Raw genomic sequence first — 26,359 nt, 5'->3', positions numbered from 1 at the left:
ATAATGTATTTTAATGGTCTTATTATTTTGACTTATTAATTTTTTAAGTGTTTGAAACAACATTTTCACATATTTTGTATGATTGTGTCCTCTGGTTTTTCTGTTGTTGTATTAGCTCGGTCATATTCTGAATGAAGCCACTGCCTCAATACACTTCTGAGTTTAAAATAAATAATTAAATTACTCTGATGTCTTGTTTTCTTTGTGGAACTACACTACATTTTTTTATTTTTTTTTTGTTAGATTTTACCAGACACATTAATGTGTAATTTACACAAGGTATCGGTCACTTTCGAACACAGTCCAGCCGGCATTAGACGTTTGTTCCTGCAGACGTTCTTCATTTGTCACATCTGAGCTTTTCCTGCGACAAAAAGTCAAAAAAAAAAAAGTTCCTACTAAAAAAATCTGTTTAGTTACACAAAAAACCGAGCTTCACTGTGTCACTGCCCGGCAGCAGCTAGAAGCTGATTCTCCTGTACCTGAAGCAGTGGCACCGTTAATAGTGATAGATGGGACAAATAGCGAAGCTACTAAGCCGTGCTGGTGATGGATGATGTTACCCAAAAGGCTCGGCTGCAGTCTTTTTTTTATTTTTTTATTTATTTATTTTCTTTTATCCCCAAACCAGCCGAAGAGTAAACAAGATGAAAGTGTTTCTGGTCAGCGCGAGCTGATGTTTCTATGAGTAAGAATCACTCAGAGCGGCGTCTGTCATCACCTCGGCGCGCTCCCGCTTTCAAGATCTTCCTCCTCTCGCCTCACCTCGCATCCCTCCTTCTCATTACAGATGTTGATCTCGGTGCAGATGTTGTTTGGAAAGTTTCCTCCGGCACACATCCGCAGCCACCTCTCCCTCCTTCGCAGATGTTGTTTGGCACATGTCTCCCCCCGTCCCCCCCCCGTCCCCGTCTTCCTTCCCTGTTTTTTTTTGTTGTTGTTGTTGTTTTTTTTTCCCCGCGTCCCTCCCTTCTTCCCAAACCACCTCTCTTTCCCTCTGTGCATCTTCTATTCCTCACAAGTTTCCATTTGTCTCTCCATCTGCTCTCTTTCTCCCAAATTTTTCATTCCTCTCTCCACCCCCTCTCCTCTCGCTTCTCAATATCTCCTTTTCCCCCCTCCTCTTGTATTTTATTTTTTTTTTATTTTCGTATCCCTTTCATAGTTCTCCTCTACGGTCAACCCCCGACGAGGAGCCTCACCCCTCCCAGATGTTTCCGGGCACATATGATCTCTCCCGCAGTGGTGATGAGAGCGCAAAAAGCCTCCCGAGGGAGAAGACGTACATGTTGTTTGGGCTGGCTGGCCGGCTGGGTTGGTCACAGTCAAACGCTGGCAGCATGCATAAAGAGAGCAACACGCGACGCTGTCACGCGAGCCGGGAAGCTGTGTGTGTGTGTGCAGGACGTTCTGCTGAACATGTTTGTGTACGTCTGAACCTTAACTGCAAACTATTTCTGGCATCCGGAGGAAGAACAAAGACAAACGCAGAAACCACCCCGAGTGAAAGGAACCCGGAATTGGAGCCCAGTGACGTCTACCTTTATAAAATAAAATATATATATGTGAAAGTTGATATGTTCATTGTGTGCATTCAGTTATTTTGTAATAATTTCTAAACGAGTTGTGTTCCACAGCCTCACTGACAGTGTGTGCTACAAATCAGCCACAACATTATGACCACTTGTGGCAATTCACTGTTTTACTGGGAAACTCTTGTATCTGCTGTTCATTCATGTGGATGTTACTTAGACATGCACCACCCACCTAGACCAGACCAGACCAGACCAGACACCCCCCCACCCCACTGTAGCAATCACACTCCTTAATGACTGCAGCCATCCCCAGCAGGATGCAGCCTGACACAGACACACACAGAAAAAAGAAACACTTTGGGAACAACTAAAAAAATAAAACAAATTCCCTAGATCACAAACTGGTTGAGTATCTTTTGATGCAGTGGTACACATCTGGTCTACAGAGGCCCCCCCTCTACCCACAGGACCCAGATCCCCCACTAACAACCTAACGATGTGCTTGATTGGTTGTCTGTGGTTTCTCTTTCCAGTCCGTGCTCCTTAGCGTGTTTATGTTCCAGGTGTCACCTCAAAAAAAAAACATGAAGAACAGCACAAGGTGTCGACCTGGCCTCCACGTTCACCAGATCCCAAACCGATCAAGTGTCTGTGGGATGATCCATCAACTCATACGTCCCAAAGACCCCCAACTAACAACACTGTCTCCACGTCCATTCTCTGATGAGTCACAGCTGGTTTGAAGGCACAAGGGAGACCTAAACAATGTTAGACAGGCGGTCATAATGTTATGCCTGATTGGTGTATTCTGTATTCTGACTCTACCTTCACAGACAGGACGGGCTGGAACAAAACTGATCCACCGAGGTCTGTCCCGTCAAGATGGTCCTAATGTTATGCCTGATTGGTGCATTGTGTTACTCAACGCATCCTCACATAAAGATCATTCACTTCAGGTTAATTAGACAGATCATTTTGGAGTCTGTGCTGCTGTTAAACTACTGACCAGGTTTATTTTCACTCGTGTACCTAATGAACTGCTCGGTGAGCGTACGTTGTTTTGTAGATGAGAACTGCTGCAGGTACGGGCTGAAAGTGGCTGCACAGTTTGTGTTTCAGCGTCCCGACCGCCCTTGAACGTGGCCCAAATACAGGTTTGTGTGACTGTGTTTGGGGCGCCTCTAACTGTCTACAAGTTAGTTTGCTAATTAACCAAATATTGTCACATGGATTCTCACAAAGGGTTGGGGCAGGCAGAAGTAGGTTGGCTGGCACCTTCATGGCTTATTAAGCAAACTGGGGCTGAATAAAGTCCGAACTAAGACATTTTCTTTTTTTGTTTATTTATTTTTTTTGTTCTCATTTATTGATCCTTCATGGGTAAACTCTTTCTCTACAGCAGACTGTGCACCCGGAGCAGCTGGGAGCTGCAGCACCTGGGGGACGGCTTTGGGGGTTAGGTGGTTGTGCCTGAGGGGGGGTGTGGCCTCATAACCTCACAGTCTCAAAGCTTTTCTAACCACTAGTCCACAGCTGCTTGGAGTTTATTAGAAAATAGAGCAAGTGAAAGCGTTACAACTTCATCTAACTCCTCTAAAACATAAACCTAACTCCTCCTAACTTTAATTCCTCCTAACCCTAACTTCTAACCCTCCTAACCCTAATTCCTCTACCGCAACAACAACTTATAACATCAAGTACATTATCTTTGCTTTAGGATAAACAAACTATTTCATTGCTGCTCTTCCTGGTTACTATATTATAGTCAGAATAAGACATGAATCAACGTCATCAGTTTATGCTTTGGCTGAATTTGACCCACATTTGTCACTATTTTTGACGTTTTATAGACCATGAATTCAATCGCATGATCAGTAGATTAATCAGCTCTGAAATGGACGCTTAGAGTCAGCAAAAAATAAATAAATAAATAAATAAATCCAGAGGATCTTCAGGGGGAACGTGGGCACACTTGGATCGGATCAGACCTCCCGACCGAGCGCTCCGGAGCAGAGTGCATCGAGGCAAAAAGAAATGTTTTATTTTATCGTTCAGAACCTCAGAGGTAAAGTTTGGTAATTTAGTGAAGCATTTCTGAAGGAGGAGGCATCAGTTCTCTCATATCAGACCTCTGCTCTGTTACTAGCATCTGGTTCATGTTAGCTCAGACCGGAAACACTGTGGACTATATGAAGAGACATCACACTAACTCAATTAAACGATAGGTACTTGTGATTTATATCTATCCAGCACTGTTTTTTGTTTTTTTTTGACATGTCAGAGGAGATCAGGTATTTTCAGACTGGTGTAGGCGTGGCTTTTATAATCTCCGACTGGTGGATTTCCAAGCCAGGCGAGATACATTTCCTCCCTGAAATGATACGAAGAGCGTCTAAACGGGGGCGCCACAACAATCGCCATGACAACAATGATTACTCATCCCCAAACAAGTGATACGACAATGAATAACATCTAATCAGGCCCAACGCGCTGAAGGTGTGATTGTGCTGCTGCTGCTGCTGCTGCTGCTGCTTCCACCGCTGCTTTATGCAAACCGTCTCCCTCTTTCCTCCCTCCTCCTTTATTTCTCTCTCTTTCTCTTTCTCAAAGTGCTCTGGGCAGAATGATTAATTTGCGACTATTGATTCCTCGAGAATGTGGGAGGGATTGGAAGCGAGGCGAGGGGAGGGGAGGGTGAGGCGAGGGGAGGGAGGGTGAGGAGGGAGCATCCAGTATTCTGAGTAGCGCCTCGCTGCAGCTCTCGCCTCCAGTCTCTTCGTTTAAGAAAAAAAAAAGCCAATGGGTGCAGAGGGTTTGGATCCGCTAAATCACCTCCATCCCTCGCTTTCTTTCTCCCCTCCTCCTCCCCCTCTACCCCCTTTCTTCATCTCCTTCGACCACCTCCTCCTCCCCCCTCCACCCCTTTTGCTTCCCTCCACTTCCCTCCTGCCTCCCTCTGTTGTCCAAATTATCTGTGAATATTCAACAAATGCCCGAGCGTTTGGCAGCGAGCAGGAAGGAACCGAGGGAGGGAGGGAGGGAGGGAGGGCGAAGAAGTGCTCAAAAAACAAAAACAAAAAATGTTTGCCCCTCCAAAAGTTCATAAACTATTTAATTCCATAAATATCTCGACGCCGCGGGCCACGCCTTCAGCCGCGTTTCACTACGACTTCAAAACACTAAGAATAATTTTCATTTAATATCACAAGCAGCATATTAAAACACCAGCAAAGGCAAAAAAAAAAAAAACAGAGTTGAGCTTCTGTTACAGTCGAGACCGGAACTGGAACGAAAACTAATTCTGATGACATAATCGCGGGGACCTCTGAAAGTTTGTCCTCTCGCGAGTGTGTTGTTCTGAGGGGACTCCACCACATTTTGAGCAAACTTTTAAAATGAAGGAAAAAAATGAGGAAAGCCACACAGTGTTGTCAGACGGTGGAGGGGAGGGCAGCCAGTGTTGGGATGGGATGTGTTCTTTCTGCTCTGTGTTGAAAATATTCCTCTCAGGCAAAAAAAAACGCAGCCACAAACATTTGTTATTTAGTTAACCAACTAAAACTACAGTTTAAGTAAATTCTGAAACTAAAAATAAACTGACCAAAAACTCAACGGAAGAAAATGCTCAGAAAACCAATCGGCTGTTAGGGATGTTTCCGAGGACACAAGTTTCCATTCATGTATTTGTTTTTGCTCAAATTAACCGAGGTAGTGGAGTGAATACTACCCTAAACTACCTGTCTGTACGGCAGTAACTCTTACTAATCAGGCATAACATTATGACCACCTTCCTGATGTTTTGCAGGTCTCCCTTGTGCCTCCACTTTTGGAGTGAGCTGGAGCAGCTATTAGCGGTGGACATCTGCTCTGGTAAACACACTTGTAACCCCAGATCATTTATCAGAGACACGCTTTGAGTCTCGCTGCCTTCAAATGGAGCTATAATCCCACAGATACTTGATCAGTTTAGGATCTAGTGAATTTAGAGGCCAGGTCAACGCCTTGTGCTGTTCTCCATTTTTTTTGGAGGTGTTCCTTGTTAGGCTGCTATGTATTACTATGGGGTGGGGGTGTCTGGTCTGGTCTAGTTGGGTGATACATGTCTAAGTAACATCCACACAAATGAATGCCAGGTCCAAACGTTTCCCAGCAGAATATGGAATTGTCAAAAGATGCTCTATGTTATTTATTTCTCCTGTCAGTGGTCATAATGTTGTGGCTGACTGTTGTATAACAAGGGGGGGTTGGTCATATTGCACCAGACCAACTAATCGCCCACCTCCACATACATAAATACCAGCCAGGGAACGCCTAAAAGCATGCATGACATCCTCCTCAACATAAGAGGCCAGATAATACAGCATGCATCGCCATAGACCGCAGATGAAACTAGCTAGCTTTCTTAGGCAAGACGTTGAGTTAACGCTGCGTTGTTGACGTGCCAGCTACGGTAGATGTACGTTTACTGGTGTCGACAGCTGATGACACGGCGGAGAAGGTGATTTTTTGAGGGAGCAGGGAGCCTCTTCCCTGCAGGTACCGTAGCTATCGCACAAGTCTAGTCAGAAAATAGTGGAAACAATTCAGCAGTTTCCCGAAGCCTCTCAGAGTTCAGATCGGCGGCGTGTGGACACAAAATGGCCTCCAGCTGGCTCGCCTGCGTCGGTGTTTCGTAACTCTATTGAGACGCGCTGACCGACAGGTGACACATGCAGAAACAAACTCCGCTTCACTCGCTGAAGCCTCGCGCTAAATAAAGCTTTTGTTCTGTCCCTCTCATCTCTCTGTCTCTCTAGCCGTTGTTTGTGTCTATACGAGTATCGTTTTCAGACCTCATTGTGAATTAAGTGACTGTTAAAACACATTGCGCCGGCCATCTGCTAACTGTACGACGGAGTGCCACTTCACTCGCAGCGTCACATGTTCGCAGGAGTGTGTGTTCTGACACTCCAGACAGTTTGCTGTTCTTTCTTTGTGGAGGCCGACTGTGGAGTAATGCCCCGAAATCGTAGAATAACCTATTTACACGAGAAGCGAGACGCAAACGCCTGTGTGATGTTGTGACGAGTCTAAATGTCTCCCTGACAGCGACCAACTCACCAAAGCTGAGTGACTTTTAGCCTGAGCTAATTAGCATGAGATAATTAGTTTATTTAATAGAGCTGCACCCAAGTTCACAAAATTTAACCTCCTGAGACCCAAGCTTTTATATGGTATGCATTTTTAATTTCTTCAAGGTATTTGGGATCAGTACGACCTAAGACCTAATAAAAACTAAGCATGACCTTTAAACAGGAAGTTGTAGTTTTGGAAAACAACAACAACAACAACAAAAACAATGTCCTCATATGTGGACAATGGGATTATGTCATTATTTATATTATAAAGTAGTCACCAATTTGTGGCGAAATATAAAACTGTTTATTTTAACACCTGAACGTGGCTGTACGATGACAGAATGGCAATGAATTATGCAATGAGTACTTGCTAATTAGCAAAAATTGCTAATTTACATCAAACTAGAAACATTAATGAGCATTAATAAAGTTTAACCTTTGCTACCACTTGGTGGCAGACTAAAGCGTCCTCTAATGAGAACAATGGGTTTAAATGCCATAGACCTCCTCATGGACGTCATCACTATGATGTCACTACGTTAACTGGAGGCAAAACAGATGAAAGCTTGAGGTGAACACTGTCACTTTCAACCATGAAAATGTCGTCTTGCTGTATTTTTTGGTGCCAAAACCAAAAAATAAACAACACTAACTTGAAGTTTTATCACATACCAGACACTGCCAGCTGCAGACAACTTTGATTTGGCTTTGGTGATTAAAAGAAAGGACTAGAGTGAGACAACGTGCGCACTTCTTAACAGATAAGACTAATATGTAATGCTAAGTCTGGATAACATTATGGGTTAGAATAAACCGTGACTGAAATTAGTTAATCACGAGCTAAAGCAATGTTACTTGTGTGTTTCAGGGGTGTCCAAGTCCCTCCACAGTGGTTCCACTGACTTCTTGTAATATTTTTGTTGGAGAGGCTTCACTCGATAAAGACAGACCAGACTTCGTCCCCTCTGTGTCCTCCTTTGGTCAAATCGTCCATCCAGTGACTGAGAGTGTAGGAGTCAGTGAATATAGTCCCATCAGTCAGAGTCAACTTTTTAAAATGACACTCACGGTCTCAGAGAGCGAGTGTATTAGCATATTCACTAAAATATGCGTTTCCTGGTCCATTTGTGCCAGAAAAGTCCACTGAAATATGCTAACTGGCATTCACAAGCTATAGTGTTCGAGATGTTTTGCCTCCAGCTAAGCTCCGCCCCTTAAGAAACGTCACATTGTTTTCAAACTGTGAAGGGGTCTATACAGAGTAAAACTTAACGTACCCATATGAGGACGAAGGATCTCAGGAGGATTAAACAAAAGAGGTCCGTGGTGGTGGAGACACCCTACAGATGGGCAACATGAGGTACGGATGCAGCTACTGGTTAATACATAGATCAGCCGCAACATTAAAACCACTGACGGGAGAAGAAGCATATAACAATGACCATTCTGTGCCAGTTCAATGCTCTGCTGGATGAACGTACAAGCAACACATCCCCCATCTCACGGCTGTGTTTCACACACCAGCACGCAACACCACCTGCCCGACAGGACCAACAGTCTTTTACCGGGTCGTTTAGCAGCTGCAGTTGATCAATGAGTAGTTAAAAGTCAGTGACTGATTCACTCTGCAGACTGTTTACTGTACGTCAAACTGTACTTTACTGTACATTTTATACACTTTATTAACCGAAACACAGCAAAAATGTCCTTCTACCTTAAAAAAAACCCAAAACATATATTTTGTTTCATGACATCTCATTTTTAACACCTTTTAAAACCATTAGAAGACCACTGCTAACGATTAACCACGGTAACAGCTTTGTGAAAGAACACAGCCCGAAGCTAATTCATGTAAATTTTTTTGTTTTGGTTTGTTTTTCTTTTTTAATTTTTTTTTTTTTTCTGGTTTGGTTTCTTCCTCACATAAGTGTCTACTGCAGGGGCTGCAGCACTGCAATCAGAGCGGCTGGAGGATATGAAGGATCAATTCAGGAAAACACTCACCTGCTAATTATAGTAATCAGCGCATACTTGCCCTCTCTACTCTTTAGGGGTTAGCACTGATAGTTCCACCACACTGAGAGCTGAAGCACCGGACGGGGAATAGCAGCGTTTAGCACACGTTTGAATACATTTCAAGTCGATACATTTTTGGAGTGAATGGGGCTCATAGCGGACAGGGACAGGGCTGTTAGCGGTGGACATTTGCTCCGGTGAACACACTTCTAACCTCAGATCGTTTTATAGAGACAACGCTGCCGTCAAATGGAGCTTGTGAGCTCCTGGTTACAGCATGCAACTGGAGGCAACTGTTGGCGCAAAAATAAATAAATCACTCAATGAAGGCTGATCAGGCATAACATTATGACCACCTTCCTAATATTGTGTAGGTCTCTCTTGCTGCCTCCAGAACAGTTGTGACTCATCAGAGAGTGGACATGGACCTTCTGAGGGTGTCCTGTGATGTCTGGCAACAGGATGTTGTTAGTGGGGGCCTTTGGGTCCTATGGATTGAGGGGATCAGTTTAGAATCTAGTGAATTTGGAAGCCAGGTCAATACGTTGTGCTGATCTTCAAGTTTGTTTGTTTTTTTGAGTTGTTCCTAAACCATTTTTGTGTGAGTTCCTCTCTCAGGTTGCATCCTGCTGGGGATGGATGAGGTGTCTGGTCTGGTCTGGTCTGGTCTAGTCTGGTCTGGTCTGGTCTGGGTGGGTGCTACATGTCTAAGTAACATCCACACGAATGCCAGGACCAAAAATGTCCCAGCAAAAGATTGTGTTGTCACAAGATGCTCAATATTATTTACTTCTTCTGTTCTCCTGTCAGTGGTCATAATGTTATGCCTGATATGTGTAATATATATATATATATGTATATATATGAAGTCACTAAAATGTTCTGCTGGGAAATGTTTGGACCTGGCATTCATTTGTGTGGATGTTACTTAGACATGTGTCGCCCAACTAGACCAGACCACATTAAATGTTGTGAGGTCGTGACCACAGGACATTGACTTTTCTAATGAACAGAGTAAACTGGTCCCATTCAAAGGCTGCATAAAAAAAATCCAATGTGCTCTGAAGTTTCATCATATAGAAAGAAAACGTATCTTCCTCAGGACTTACACTTTCCACACGCAGAGTCTGCAGCAGCACCCGCCACATCTATTAATGTTGACCATGATGTGTAAACGCGCCACAGTTCTATGAATATAAATTAAAGTCATTTTAAATGGGAAACTCTGTCAAAAGTAGCCCGGTATGTGCAAGGTTAACACTCAAAAAACTCAGCACGGCGTGATTCTTTTCCCAGATTTCAAATTCTGTCGCACTTAGACAGGATATATAAAACATCTCCTGTGAGGTAAATACACAATTATTATTTAGAATGAAATTTAGCTTTGCTCCGTTAATAATATTAAAGCTCAAGGAGGTCGGTTACTGTATGTAAACAGGTACATTTACTCAAGTATTTGCACTTCAGATACGTTTCAGAATAAAACGTGGTGCCTTCCACTTCATTAATCTGACATTTTTCCAGGTACATTAAGGTTTGACATAATGGATGGTGTAACGAGCTTTTAAAGAAAAGAGCAGAATCCGAACTTCTTTCTTTTTTTTCTTTCTCATCTCTCCTGCCTCATTAATCACCTGACAGCCCCTTGGATGTATATGTCTGCGTATAAAACTGTGTGTGAAGTAGTTCAGACTTGATCCACCTTAAGCAGCTACAACTGTAACATGACGTTACCATCTGTCTCCTTCAGTCGGCTCGACTGTATCATCATAAAACACACGCCACCACAAACAAACATTTTCATATCCCATAGTCATGGCAGCTTATCGGATTCACGCGTTAAATGAATCATACAAACGATCCACTAAACAAACGATCCTCACAGTCATGCAGTATAGCGCATACATGCACCTGAACCCAAACTGCAAGTGCAAACACACACCGCGGCGTACAGCACCATGCCACAAATCATGAAAAAATCATAAAGCTCACACACCGAGGTTCATCGTAGCCTGCTTAATGTTGATCCATTCAGTTAGCGTGAGCTAGCCGCATCTGCCGCGTGGCTGTAAACTCGTTCCGCTGACCATAAAGATGTGGAGAATCACATCCTGACGCCTCGATGGGCTCCGCTGAGGGCCGCCGAGACGGCCGCAGCCACATCTGGGTGTCTCTCTCACGCAGCCGACCGCCCGATCACAGAGCTGTTCGTTTTGTCTCGAGCTAAGACTCAAAATGGTAACGTGCACCTTTATTTCTTTGGAGGAATTCATCTTGTGTGCATTAAAACCCCCTTCAACTTATCTCATTATAAAAAAAAAAACCTTCAGTCACCGGCTGGAAACGTCCAAATAAAACCAGATTTCATCTCATTTTAACGCGTCAGAAACTGCTCATTAAATTTAACCAACTACTTTGTGTGTAGTGAAATATCTGCAACAAGATCCGGGTTGTTTTCCTTCTCACCTCACACATATAGAATATCCAAGCATCACGTCATCCTCACACAGTCTGAATCACCACAGGAAAACTACGCAGCGTTGGGGGGTGAGGGAGGGTGGTGAGGGAGGGAGGGGGGTATCTTTGGTGTCCCGCCAGACGGTGTAATGATGTCCTCGGTGGCTAATGTCCCGGGCTGTATCGCATCTAAAGTGAGTCTGCAACTACGCAAGTATCATCTACCAGCGTTAGAGGAGGCTGTTCATGTATATGTGTGAGTGTGTATCTATATCTGCTGGAGCATTTCAGTAATAATGATAATAATGATGAGAAGGCCGTGACTGTGCAGCACTAGAGTCTACATTTTATTCTTATTATGTAGAGTTTGACCTTTTTCCTTCAAACTCTGACCTCTCTGGTGAAAAGTGGAGGCAGAGGACACACATGCACAGTGTGTGAACACATGGTCCCAAACAGCAAACTAGGCATAAAACACATTAAAAGAACATGTAACATATATAAACATACGAGGCGTATTTTCAGAGGGATCCAAAGTCATGATGTATTTTAGGGATTTGTTATGCACATTCTGAGACAAACCAGCATCTGCAGAAACCGAACCCTTCTTGAGTTTAACATACACTGATCAGCCACAACATTATGACCACAGACAGGAGAAGTTAGGAGCACTATGACTGTTTTGTGACAATTTGATGCTCTGCTGGGAAACCTTCAGACCTGGCGTTCACTCATGTGGGTGTTACTTAAACCTGTAGCACCCACCTGGCCCAGACCGGATACCCCCCCCCACCCCTCACCTCATAGCAATGACACTCCTTCATGACAGCAGCCATCCCCAGCAGGCTGTAGTCTGACACAGACTCAGTAAAACAGTTTAGGAACAACAGAAAAAAAGCTTTGTTGACCTGGCCTCCAAAATCACTAGATCCCAAACTGATCAAGTATCTGTGCGATGATCCACCGAGGCCCCTCCCATCAACCCCATAGGACCTATAGGCCCCCACTAGTATGTTACCAGACACCACAGGAGGACACCCTCAGAAGGCCCATGTCAATCCTCTAGTATACAAATAGTAGGAAGGTCGTCATAATGTTATGCCTGATTGGTGTAAACAACCTAAGGTCCCACAGTTCATTCTATGGAATTCAAATCTCCGTGCTAAAAATATATAGACTGTATTGGAGTCTATATATTTTTAGCACGGAGATTTGAATTTCAGTTCTCTGTTGCCTGATGTTATTACAGACACGTCTGAACTCACCACAACCCTCCAACCCTTCAACAGGGACTAATAGGAGTGGTTATCACTAGAGGCAGGTAAAAACTATAAGTATTGAATAATTGACTGTTTTTCCATCCTCGTCCGTCCGTGTGAAGCAAGATTCTGTTGAGAAAGTCTCAGCACAGAGGTTTTTTATTATTTTTTTACTTTTCTCCCTGGAATTTTCCATAAGCGTTTTTAAACTGCACCCAGAACCCGAGGGTTTTCCCGGGTTGTCTCTGGCCTCTGTAACGGATGACTTGCACAGCAGTCAAGTCTACCATTACTCACCCGGCGTGTAAGCGAGAACATAATTACAGCGCGTAGATTTGAGTGATTTTTCCGTTTGTGCGCCAGAGTTAAGTGCGCTTGTGTCGTGTGCGATTTGCATGTTAATCGGTCGGCTTACGTGTGCGCCCGCTACGTCTATGAGTCATGCGGCTCGCAGATGACAGCGCTGTTACTCCATCAGTTGGACCATTGTGCTACAACTAACACAAACTCCACAGCGGCTCCTTCTACCCAATCTGTCGCTCTGCCGTGACCAATGCTACAGTACCACCCCCCCCCCCCCTCACGCTCCAACCCCATAACACCCCATAAGTGTGTCTATCTATAGAGGCTGTTCATATACACACAGCGCTCACGCCTCGCACATACACCAGGGCCCGCTGAGCTCGCTGGGCATTCCCTTTGGCTCCTGATGTCTGTAGGATTAGGGAGCAGTCGGCCTGTCAGCACCTCTCCCACCAGGCGTTAAACAGACTGTGTGGAGGTGCCAACAGCTCTCCGCTACGCCGCACTCAACCCACTATACTGTAAAACAAAGAACGTGACACACTGTTACTAGTGAGACGCCGGACTCTGCTGTGAAACGCAGCGCATGACTTAGTGCTATTGTGGAGGAAATCCCTGTTGTAACAATAGAGGTGGCGCGCGTGCACTTGGGAGCTGGTACTATGCTGGAAAAAAAAAACAACTAAAAGTAACGCAAATATGAACATTTACAACCTCGAAAGATACGTCAGCGTTCCTGTTTGTAAAAATAATTTGATGTCATGTCTTTAAAGGGAAAAAAAAAGAACTTTTTAGACATATGTTTATGTACACATCCAACAAAATTGGAGGGTCGCAAAATCTTTGGTTGATTAGACATTTTTTATATACATTTTTTTATTTTCCCCCACAAATTTAAATTTCTTTAAATGCACATTAGTCAATTAATTAATTAAAATAATAGTAATAATGTGTCTTTATAAATAGCAATAGCCTGAGTTTGTACACCCCTGGTCTATAATGTAATTTTTTTCTTTATCAGACACTTTTAGGTTGTTTGAAACTTACCAGACAAGTTTCGATTGTACTTCCTTCTTCTTAGGAGGTGTCACTTGTTGTTACGTGACAAATATAAGAGCGAGTGACACCTCTGATGAAGACTATGAAGAAGAACCTACTGTCGAAACAGTTCAGGCACGTTTCAAACAACCTAAAAGTGTCTGATAAAAAAAAAAAAAAAAAGATATCAAAAGAAACATAAATGTTTATGTACATATATACATAAAGCTCTTGAAACAGCCCAGTCACTGGGGACACTCCCTCCTTCCATCAGACCAGCGTTTACCGCCTCTCTGAGGACAACAACTGAGAGGCTGAAGAAGAGTTTTTTAGTTTTTATCCCAGTTTTTATGGCCCATCTGCTCGACTCTGAGCATTGACTGGACTTTTATGCATCACTGCATCACTGAACCCTATAGGAAGAGTATTAGGGCCGCCTACACAAAACAATGACATTTTCTTTTTCACTTCAAGAACAAAAGCCTTATTCACACAGGACTAGTTTTACCTGGGGACCTGTGATCTTAATCCCGTGCGTATCGTTCATTTCCGTGATTTATAATGTAAAAATTACACTGCAAATTATCTACTGTAATTCTTGTAGCACAGAGGTCCTCTGATAATATTAATCCAGTGTGAATTAGCATCTCTGTGATCTAGAGGTTTTTCAAAACTTTTATTTGTTTTTCTGCCTCTTGTCACTTAAGAATTATGAAGGATTTGCTATAATTCAAAGTCTGGACAGTCGAGATGTCGCTGAACTATTCGCCCGTTTAGACGGATGAAACTATTTAATCAATCATTAACATGTTCATGGGCAAAGGTGAAGCTGATTTAAATAACGCCAGGTCATTGGTAATTTGTTCCCCCGGGATAAATGGTATCAAAAATACATTTTTATCATTCATTATAATTTAGTAAGTAAGTAATTAAAACTGTTTCTGAGGCACTGTGCAGCGAGAGAGTAGCAGAGCCATAACAACGGAACACAAATTTGAGTAAAACACAGAGTTTGTTTATCCAATGTGAATGCGTCACATGAAACTCAGACGTAGGGGTTAATATTTGAATCACAGGACGTCCTCGGGTAAAACTAAATTCATGCAAATAGGGCTAAAGCTGAAAAACAACGTCAAGAACAAAGTCGACCTTTTGATTCAGGCTAGAACTATGCGCTTATTTCTGAAATAAAAATATGCAGTACAATACGAGGATACATCAGAATGAAAAACACCTTCCAAACTATTTAAATGCAAAATACCAAAGCCACCAAGTTGTGCATTTGTCAGTGTCAGTAGTTCTGGCTCTTAACCTTTTATAATACAGGCTAAAACTTTCATTGTGTGATGTCTTTCACCAGCGTACGAACCATCAGACATCAGTCGGTGGCCACCGCTCAACACGCTCTACGTACCACTCTGGCACGCTTGCCCTCTGTCACACCACATACTGCTAACAGCTCTGCCCTGTTGCATAATCCTGTTAGAGAAACACTTCAGCATCTGCAGCAGAACAAACACACCGCTGGAGACGATGCAGCAGCTTCCAAAAAAAGCAATTTCGAGATTAAATGCGATCGCACACCACATGTGTATTTATCACATGTTCTTTCCTTTTATTTAAACATATATATATATATATATATATTTTTTTTTTTTATCCGTCATCTGAACTTGCGCACCTACTCTGATGACGACATTTGCAAGAAGAGAGAAAAGTGGAGTCGTCGAGGGATGGGACTGATTTTATGGTGATTTTTTTAACTAAATCTTTGACAGGAGAATCATATCACAGATTAAGATTTACACAACTGAATCATATAAACTACAGCATTTAGATTCAAACTACAGTGGTATTTCTATAAAGCAGCCAGAGAACGCAAGCAGTTCCTCTGTATACTGTCTCACTTCAAACGAGCTTAATAATTACACCAATCAGGCATAACATTATGACCACTTTTTGCCTCATCAGAGAATAGACATGTGTCCTCTGGGTGTCCTGTGGTGTCCTGTGGTGTCTGAAAACAGGATGTTGTTAGTGCTGGTCTTTGAGTCCTATGTGTTGAGGGTAAGGTTCCTCTGTGGATCATCCTACGGATCCTTGATCAGTTTCTAGTGAATATGGAGGCCTGGTCGACAGGTCTGTGTCAGGCTGCATCCTGCTGGGGATGGCTGCTGTCCATCAAGGAGTGTCATTGCTATAGGGTGGGGGTGTCTGGTCTGGTCTAGGTGGGTGCTACATGTCTAAGTGACATCCACACCGATGCCAGGTACAAACGTTTCCCAGCAGGACATTGTATCACAAGATGGTTATAATGTTATGGCTGATTAGCGTTTTTTTTCCTGTACCGTATCTTAGTTGTTCCTAGGGCTCCATCTTAGATGTTGTTCCTTCAGTCTACTACATCCACTCAGGTTTGTGGGTCTAAATCTTCTGCTAGAAACCATTGTTGCCTTCACCTTCCACATCTTCCCTAGTTCCTCTGTTGCTACCACTCAGCTGTGGCATCTATCACTTCTGCTGTTTGTCCACCACTACAGTGTCCGGTTGGTTAGTCATCACCACCTTGTCGGCCTGTACATTGACGTCCCACTGGATCTTGTCTTGTTCTATGGATTCTATGGACATATCTTCCACTTTGACCTTGGTACATTTCTACTGCACCTGGATCCAGATCTAGATCTGTTCAGCTGTAGTTTATAAATGAAGCACGTTATATCCTTGAGTTGCTGCTTGCACCTGTAGACGTGTGTGTGTGTGTGTGTGTGTGTGTGTGTGTGTTTTCCACATAAGTGTGGTCTGTGTGTGTGATTGATGTCCCTCCCATGGTGCGGAGCGGAGTGTGTGTCAGTCCCAGGTGGCGCGTGAGACCAGTGTCTTTGATTGAGAGGCCATGATGCCTGTTTGACAGTCGTCCTTGTGCTGCTGACAGAGCGCCGCATCGCCATAGTTACGCGACGTCACGTGGGCCATCGATACGCGGACAATGCCACGAAAGGGAGCTGCTACGAATGAAAGGTGGGGTGACTGCGCTAATTCAGGGGTCTTCGGTGTTTTTCAGGCCAAGGACCCTCAAATGGACCCGCTGATGGAGACATTAGGTAGGGACGCCCTACCTACCTACTGTATGTGTTCTATATTAACATGGCCCCACTGCTATTTATAGATATACATTATTGTTATCAGTTTGCATTCAATATTAAGCTATCCCTTATCCCTTTTCTTAAATATGTTGGACTAATGTGTATTGTGATTTGATTATCAATGGGGCGACGTTCACTATAAAAAGGTTTTCTGATGCTAGTTGTGGAAAAAAGACATTTTATTCAACTGAAAAACTAGAATTTGGAAGGAAAATAAATAACAAATAGAAACATAAATGCACTACACCACACTGAAAAGTGCAAAAAGTGGCTCTGGGGATTAACAGGAACTAAACTCAATTGAAACCAAACAATTTAAACAAAATAACAACAACAACAACAAAAAAAACACACAATAATTGTAATATTTAATGTAATAATTTAAATAATAATAATAAAAATAATAATAAAATGTGATTTATTATTAGCTTCATATGTAAAATAACATAAAACTTAATAAAATAAAATGAATAACAAACAAAAAAAACTGCAAGGAATAGAAAAGTTAGATATTGTGCCCCTACAACAAGTAATCTGATATTTATGAGGAAAACGTGCGACACAATGTGCACACATGACACTGAATTTAATAACTGAGCTTTCTTTTGCACATCACTTCACTTGTATACTCACTTCAGAAGGGTCACAATATCCAGTCAAGGCTGCCGCGGTCACGGTCACTGTAATTCTCATCTTTTATGGCTTATAGTAACGTACGCAAGTACAAATACCAAACATCCATGGTACATGTACACAAGTATTTGCAAGCATTCAAATAGATAATCCTTAGGATATTTTAGATTTCCTTCCTTTTTCCTTCTTTTTTTTAGAGTTTTTAAAATTCCTTGACTTTAGAATATAGGAGGAATAATGTCTTCCGAATCTCTCACCACGTTGTTCACAAAGAACAAAACCATTACTAAACAGTAAAATAATCACTTGCTTATTTGTGGTAAGTGAAACCCAATTAAACCTAATTAGGGCGAGAAGTGAGCATCTCATTGTCTAAGAGCTTTTTTTGTTTCCCTGTGATAAATACAGAAATATTCACACAAATGTGATCATTTTTAAAGCATTATATAAAAGAGGACCCTGTGTTTTTTCTGTGGCCCAGGCTAGCGCTGGTTAGGTGGAAATTATTAAGGTTATGTGGGGAGGTTTAAAAAGGTTCAAAGGGTTCAGATGTCTTCAGTGGCAGAATGATTTTCAGTGTGATGAAAGCCCAAATTGAACGCTGGTACAAACACATACACGCGGTGCACTCTCAGACACTCACACCTCATTCCCAGAAACATATCTCCTGTCACACACACCTCGCTCCCTTTCAAACCCGCCGTGATGGAGATTAATAGCCGCATTTAGGGCCCGCTGAGCTCCACCTGTCAGGGCTGGAGCCTCCGGGGCAGCGCCGGTCTGTGCCTCGGAACGAGAGACTGTCCTGGGGCAAGATCCATCATGGAGGTCCGCGACAGGCCGGATCTCTGGAGCCGGCCTCCGCAGCTGGACCACCGACACGGGGCCATCCGTCCAGGATGACAGGCACACTGAGCGGATCCAACTGGAGCAGGCTCGATAGCTGCTGGATAGACCAGGAGGGAGGGGTGGGGGAGTGGGGGTTTGCTCCAAGCGAACAAGTGATGATTGCATCGGGACTGTGTGTACTGCCCGCGCAAGTGCATGTCGTTACCAGCACAAATATGCTGTACACTTCCTCTAGTACTGCATGTGTGCGCAAATTAGGACAGAAGGCGAAGGGGTGGGACGTCATCTTTCCTGGTTTAGGTATGCTACCGTTGCAGAGCCAAAACATCTATTATACTCCTCATATCACAGTCATTTTTCTCCCTTTTAACCAGGCCTGGGTAGAGGAAGGCAACTTTGCAGTCACTTGTTAAACAATTTAAACCATAGGTCTTCAACCGGGGGTCATGACCCCTAGGGGGACCACAGAGTTACTACAGGGGGTCACAAAATCTTTGGGTGATTAGACATTTTTTATATATATTTTTCATTTTCCCCCCACAGATTAATATAACAGAGAGCCTATTCATTTGAGAGACGAAATCCCAAGTATGTATGTATGTATGTATGTATGTATGTACAGTATATGTCAGGCATGTTTATGGTTCCAGCTGTTGCACATATTTGAAAAAAAAGAAAGAACAGTTGAACGTGTGCATTATTTGAATGGCTTAAGGTTGAATGCAAAATAATGATGTATATTTATAAATAGCACTAATTTAATATAGAACACATATAGTAGTTAAGGGGTCCCTACTTAATTTCTCCATCAGTTTGGGGGTCCTTGGCCTGAGAAACATTGAAGACCTCTGATTTAAACCGTTCAGGATTGAGTTAATCAAAGGTAAATCTCCTGCTCTCGTGGCTTTATGCCCACACTAGCGAGTAGAGATGTGTTTTACATCACAGCAACTTGTTAGGTGAGCAAAGACAAGAACAACATTCATTCTGGATAGGTGGCAGAAGATTAGCCATCACATCGACTATATTAGCATCTGGGAGCTCACAGGGTGCCCGCTCGCATTTTAGCTAGGCTGCATTAACCACACCCACTTCCAATTTCTGACCAATCACAGAGTAGTTGTCAGATAGCACGTGAGAATAATAACCTGAATGATGGGTTGAGAACAAGCTGCGAGAACAACCCTCGTTCCTCGATCCTCAGAGCAATTCTTTGTCTTGACGTGAAAAATAAAACAGAATCTAGGACGAATCCAAGAAAAGTTTCCTTTTACCTAAAAACAACAAAAACAAAAAAAGAAACTCCAAGTTCAAAAGAAATCAGTCTAAAAAAAATAGCAATCAATAGTAAGGGGTGCATTAAATGAGGAGAAGGGACTGTAGGTATATGCCACGCATTCACCGTGTTGGTGTAATTATCCTCATTGCCACAAGGGGGACACAAAAGTTCCACACTGTACCTTTAATGGACAAAATGGACAGATTATGTTAACAGTCTGTCTTTCATCACCTCATTAGTCATTTTACTGCTTCATAAAATAGGATTGATTCCACACACCTTGCGGGAGAGGTATGATAATTCACTCTTAGTTGTGCTAAGATCAGAAGTATTCTGTTCTTATGAAAGTATTTCTCCAAGAACATCTATGAATTTTTGGAGAAACAACTGTTACTCTGCCTTATGACAGTGTGTGTAATAAATAAATAAAAATAGAAACATGTCATTTTCTTTAAATAAGTTATAAAGCTAAAAATACTTCCAGATAGCTTTTTGTTGCTTTGTTGAGGAGTATTTCTTGGAGCTGGGCTGGTTGTGGCGCGCTGACGGCTGAGGTTTGACAGCTGCCTTGACCTGTCACTCACTTCTATTACAGTATCAACAACAGCCCGCCCACAAAGCGCTGCTGGATGCTGACTGTTTGCAAGCCTCAGTGCAGAGCCACAACAACGGCTCCTGTTTCCTTACCCGGCAGCCCCTCTGTCATGCATCATAAATAGCGTGTTGCGTGTTTTAGCATCCTAATAAAGGGACTATGACATTTGCTCTCCTTAAAATAGGTTTGATGATGAATAATGTAATGCATAGGTGGACAGCCTCACAGATTTGTCAAAGTCTAAAACCGGGAGCTATTAATTACTTCTGACTGGCGCTCCACTTAAGTAAACCCAAGTTTCTTTTGACCTAAACCCATATACTGAGCACAAGGCAAGGACATGCTGAAAGAAGGTTTATTTAAAGCTCGATAGAGTAAAATATCAGAATCTTAGTTAAGTCTCAGACTTTTTAAATGGTGGCAGGACATCACAGTATTTTCTGCTCAGTCCTCTATTTATCCAAGTCCCACAAGATCTGCGTTCTCACCTAGCTTTAGAGACTGGCACAGGCCATAAATCCAGCAAAGTTAACCCTTTAATGCTCGTGTTTTTTGAATTACCGTAACTCACAGCGGTTTGCGCCATTGACAAAATTGCTCCAAACAACTCTCTCTTCCTGCGTCGCCATCCAATCTGCAGCCAATCATTCAACGGAGAAAAACTGCCTCCTCCACAGTAGCTGGCGATATGTGTCTTTTCAGACGTTATAATAAACAAGAGTCATTGATGCGGCAGGCGAGCATTTCAAACAACAACCAAATGGATAATAGTTCAGCTTTTTTAAGCTCATACATCAAATGTGTGCTACTTCTGGTGCAGATAAGATGCACACTATCCCTCAAATGGTTCTTCTACTGACTCAGTTTATCTTCTGTTCTTCTTCTTCTGCGACCGACCTCCTTGGATGGTTTTGATCCGGGGTCATACGCCAGAACAGTGGTTGTGTAGCATGCGCACGCGTGTTGTCCAGTTAAAGTCTGACTAAGGTATATACATGCCAGAAAAAATCTATTTCCAATCACATCACCTGGGTGTCCTAATCGGATAAGGGGAACTATGATTTTAGTCGGAGTAACGTGTTCACATGCGCTTAAATTGTCCGGTTAAAGTCAGATTAAGGTAATGATTTGTTTTTTTCCACGTGCATGTTAACGTACTGACTTAGTGTTTTTTTGCTGTACTATTTTTTTAGTGTGGAAGTCAAAGGCTTAAAGGGTTAACTGAAATCATCATTTAATTTGTCTGTAATATTTTGCTATCTGGGATGCTACAGATCCCAGATCAGACATAATCCAGTGGCTTTTGATTAAATCAGCTTTTTTTGCATCAATTTGTCCGATAAAAACACCAATTTTTTACACTTTTTCAGTTTTTCCTAGTTGCCATCCCTATCTACAAGACCTCCCCGATGTGCTTGGTATGAAAGATCGTGTCAGTTTTTTACTCCAGTAATCAGATTACATGTGCCATTTGTCCTCCCTATCCACTGAACCACTTACTGCGGCTTTAGATAAGGAGGTGGTTTATATTTTGAAGCAGCAGATTATATAGATATATATATACATATATGTTTATTTGTAATCTGATTCCGTGTAATTAGTTACTCCCTATCCGGGCGTATCACTTGCTGGAGCTTTAGATAAAGCGGCGGTGCGGAGAGGCTCTGTTGACGATCAGCGCGGCAAAGCTACCAGAGCTGTTGGCTATTAGCATAATTAATGTCATCGCCCTAATGCACTCCAGTCCTCAGACAGCCAGCTTCACACACACAGACACACATTTGTATACGGGCCTAAGAATTAAAGCAGGGACATAATCAAACCTGGAGTAAAGAAGTAGTCGGGGCTCAACGTCTTTTCTTTTTTTTGTAACGTGTCACGGAATCTGTAAAATCTGCTACATCATGTCTCAAGCGGTGAAATAAAATCGTACACCGTGACGTATTGTGTTAAAAGCTGGGGCAAGATAGGTTAGATAGAACGTGGGCCTGTGTGTTAAAGATAGCACAGGATGCCTGAGGGGGTGTGACAGCAAACCAGAGCTGCCTGCTCTTTCTCTCTCTTGTTCTTTTTTTCCCGTTTTTTTTTTTTTTTCTCTTTCTCAACACCTCCCAATTTTTTCTCTTCCTCCCTCTCGTTCTCTTCTCTGCGCCACAAAGCTATAAAGCAACTGTAGCTCTGAAGGCGAAGCACACCAGAGCAAGCTGGATCTCTCTCTCTCCCTCCCTCTCTCTCTCAGATTCCACTCTGCTCTTAACCGTTTCAAATCTCGGGTGCCAAGGACATTGAGGAAGCTTAGAGTGTGAAAAGTAAAGACACTTAGCGAGGAAAATAAGCATATCACATGCAGTGAGTTGGCGTGGCTGAATTCGCGTCGACAAATGTGTTGGTGATTTGACACAATTTTGCCATTTCTGCCAAGATTTTTGTGTTTTCTCTCTTTAAAATAAACACATTTTGTCCCCGCAGTCACAAATGGTCAGCGGTAGTGGTTTCGGGCTTGCAGAAATACGTTTATTGACGCAATTTGAAAGGATTACGTAATGGCCGATCGCTAGGAGCTTTGATCGTACCTGCAAAAACAACAGAAAAACAAAAAGGAGCGAATTTTCAACAGATAGATTAAAAAAAAAGAAACTAGTTGCAGAGTGAAAAGAACACAAGTTGCAAAGTGCACTACAGGAGCAGATCCATGTTCACTTTTCAACAGCAAAACTGAAGCTCAGCATTGTCTGCGAGGGAGTCTGACACCCGAGCACTCGCCTCCTTTTCACCGCCTTTCTGCACAGGTTGTACGAGGCAGGCGTTAGCACGTCAGTGCCTGTGGCGGTAGCCGTGTAACTGATTAGCTGGCACACCATTTCACTTCTCCAGTGTCTCTATGGCAGCAAGTCTGTCTTTCGCTTAATTTTTCAGATGAGAACTTTCTTTTTCTGGTCGAGCCAACATTTAGCAACCATTCATTTTTTGTTAGATTCCGGTGTCTTAATTTGTTGGCTAATTTTATCTTCGTGGCAGCCGGTGAAAGAACAAAGATGGATTTTGGTATTGATTCTGCTCGCCCAATAATATGACATCCACCGCATGTGGAGGTCGTCCTGAATCATAGAACCGTGGTTACATTTTGTAACCTCTGTTTAACTCGGGTGACAAAAACACAGATTTCCCTGTGAAGTGCTCGGGCTGTTACTGGGCTGAACACACAGCTCTAAATAGTCGATTGTGTAACGCTATTGTGAGCCAGTTTGGGGATTTTAGACGATCACGTCAAAGAAAAGCCTGAATGCATATTTTTTTCTACCTCAGGGGTCAAAGCAAAGAATGATCAAGACATCACAGTGTCAGCCGAGGCCCTGGCTTTTTCCCCTCGTATGGGTCAATATGTAGAAATGTAGCCAGGGATGAGACAAAGGTTGAAAGGGACAAAAAAATGTTAAAATGATGGAGGCAAATGTAACCAAGTATAAAAGCTGAGCTGTAGCAGTAAGAACAGAATAGAAACAAGACACGTTTAAAGTTATGCTACGGTGACAGGACAAGGACCTCGGTACAGGGTCTCTGTGACTTTTATCCCAGTTTTTAAATTCATTATCTGTTCAGAAACAGCTGTTAGTCTGTTATGATTCCGCTTCACCAGCCACACCGGCGCTGATATGTCAGCAGAGAATCTCCCTTTTTAGCCTAACTCCAGTTTAACCTGGCTAAATATTAGCTAGCATGAATGTGCAACAAGTAAAAGTGTCAAACCTTGAGTGAATTACAGAGTTTACTGCATGAGATCGGAACATAAAGAGACAACCGGCAAGTTTTCTCCTCCTCCACCACCACCAACTATTTCAAAACTGGTATTGCCAGATCCAATAACTATCAGCAACAACACAAATCGAGCATCTGCATTTTAAGAGGCGACATAAAATTATTTTGTATGAAGTCATAACGCGTTAAAGGATTTCTTTTGGCAAACAAGTAACTACAGCAGGGGTTCCTGACAGGGCGGGGACATTTTAAACCATTCATTTTTATTAGTCTCCTAATTTTAGCTAATTTCCTTACAGCCAGCGAAAGGACATAGCTGGCTATTGTTATTGTGCTTACCTAATGACATTATCGTCCCGAATCATTTGTCATTGACATTTGTAACCTTTGTTTTACTCGTGGAGAAAAAGGTCTTGGGTTTCCTGTTCCTCGTCTGAACACGGCTCTCAATAATCTACGGCGTCACACGATCAGGCGCCAGAAAGAAAAAAAAAAAAAGTCGAGCAAAGTTTTAATGCTTCCTGCTCTGCATTTCTGGACGGATTACGCTGGGGTTGTGCTGCATCCAAACTCCTAGACGTCTGCTGAAATCTGTTGATGCATTTCCATACGGTTTAAGACAATCGTCTGCATTACTCAAGAATAGACGAGGACACGAAGTTCTGCATGGCGCTACGGCTTTAGGATGAGGTGACAAGCGCATAAAACGGTATCTAATGATACGCTGAAGCTAGGGGAGGATGAATCAACAAGGTCTGCGTGGTTCGACCAAAGTGATAATATCATGCTGCAGCGACCAGAAACTCATGAGTGCACGCACAAAGACACACGAGCATGAGTAATAGGTAGGGGCTCATTGTGACGGACATCAAACTGCAGAGAAAGTTTCAACTCAGCAACCTGTCCTTCCGAGTCACAATTAGCACGATGTTTATTTGAGGTACTTGCAGTCTGTGTGCACGCACCACTTTTCTGAAACTCACGCACATGAAGGCTGGACTGCAGCTATTCGTGAGGCTGTGTCACTCACACAGGAAAGAAGACCGAGGGAATCCTGGGAGAGATCCGACAAACGCCGCCAATCTGTGTCACGGCTTCGTCCTGTGAACCCGGAGACCTGGGACGTCGTGTGATCCAGGACGAAGACGGACCGAGCATAAGTGGTGTATTCATGTATGCACTGCCTGCCTGCTTGCCTGTGTGTGTGTGTGTCAGATTTGCTTTCGCACATAAAGAGACGTTTCGCAGCTTTTCTTCTTGCGTGAGCACAAACACACTCACACTTCAAGGCACAACACCGCATCACACACACTTCAACATGAAGACTTTGCTTTTTTGAATATGCTTTCATTTGCGCGTCTCCTCTCGATCTCTCCACCAACCGGTTTTCCTTTGTCCACACTTCTATTCCATTTTATGTTTCTGAAAGGATGTTACGTGCCGCAATTAAACCGGCTTTCTTTCCACCTCGTCCCCCTCACACCCCCTCCCCATCCCTCCTCCTCTCCTTTATTTTTTATTTTTTTGCCCCTTTACAACCACCACTTCAAACGCGGTGATGCAACCGTCCAGAAAGCTCAAACAGCTTTGTATCTCTTTTGTTACAAAATTCGGACCTCAATGCCTGCTTCAGATCGAGGCCCCCGACAAGACCGTACGTGGTGCGGTTAGAAGCGCTTACAGTGAACTAATTCGACTCCATGTCTGTGCATGAGCACCTTTGACCACCTCTGGTTTTAACCTGTATTGCATTATTCTCATTACATCCAGTAGGCAAAGAGTTTCTGGCGTTTCCACAGTCCTACTCCTCACAGCAGATGGATCCCATTGCATTCAGCACGAGTTCACATCTCAACGTTCAAACAAACCCTAGGTAAGAACTCACTCCTTCATTACCGGACCTAAAAAGCACTGCAGGTACGTGACACCCTCACACCGCCACATACCGGGGAAGCGATCGGCAACGAAGGTGCAAACGACAATTTGTACAAAAAAAAAAAAAAAAAAAAAATGGTAAAATAAAGCCTCAACCTGGCGAGATAAGACTGCCGGGGCGTCACGTAGGCTTTGTCTCGACTTCAAATGTTGACATTTTTACAATAAGGCCTCTGATCCCCATTTCCTGCGTGAGTCATTACAGGTTGCAGCACTTAAAGCCTGGTATGATGAAGAAGGATTACCGAGATTACTCCCCGCTGTCTCGCGCGAAAACGCGTTCGCCGAGGTACGCTCGCAAAACTCTTCCAACGCTCGTTCTTTCCTTCCTCCGACAGCGAGCGTCAACAGTTAGGCTCTCGGCGCGAGGGCCGGTCGGCCGGGCGCACCTGGTCGCGTGTGGACCGCGTGCGGCCTGTGGCGTCGGGTTTATTTTGCCAAGTG

The 26,359-nt window shown here is 43.2% G+C and overlaps 1 protein-coding gene across 1 annotated transcript in view; it reads right to left on the bottom strand.

The window, feature by feature from the left end:
* LOC125003866 (voltage-dependent calcium channel gamma-2 subunit-like) overlaps positions 1-26,359 on the bottom strand; it is a 75,165-nt gene that overhangs the window by 46,102 nt on the left and 2,704 nt on the right. The gene's annotated exons all lie outside the window — the stretch shown is intronic.

Source organism: Mugil cephalus, chromosome 2, assembly GCF_022458985.1.
Source record: "Mugil cephalus isolate CIBA_MC_2020 chromosome 2, CIBA_Mcephalus_1.1, whole genome shotgun sequence".
NCBI lineage: Eukaryota > Metazoa > Chordata > Actinopteri > Mugiliformes > Mugilidae > Mugil > Mugil cephalus.
Note: the sequence above shows the minus strand (reverse complement) of the source record. Positions and strands in the feature narration are given on the sequence as shown.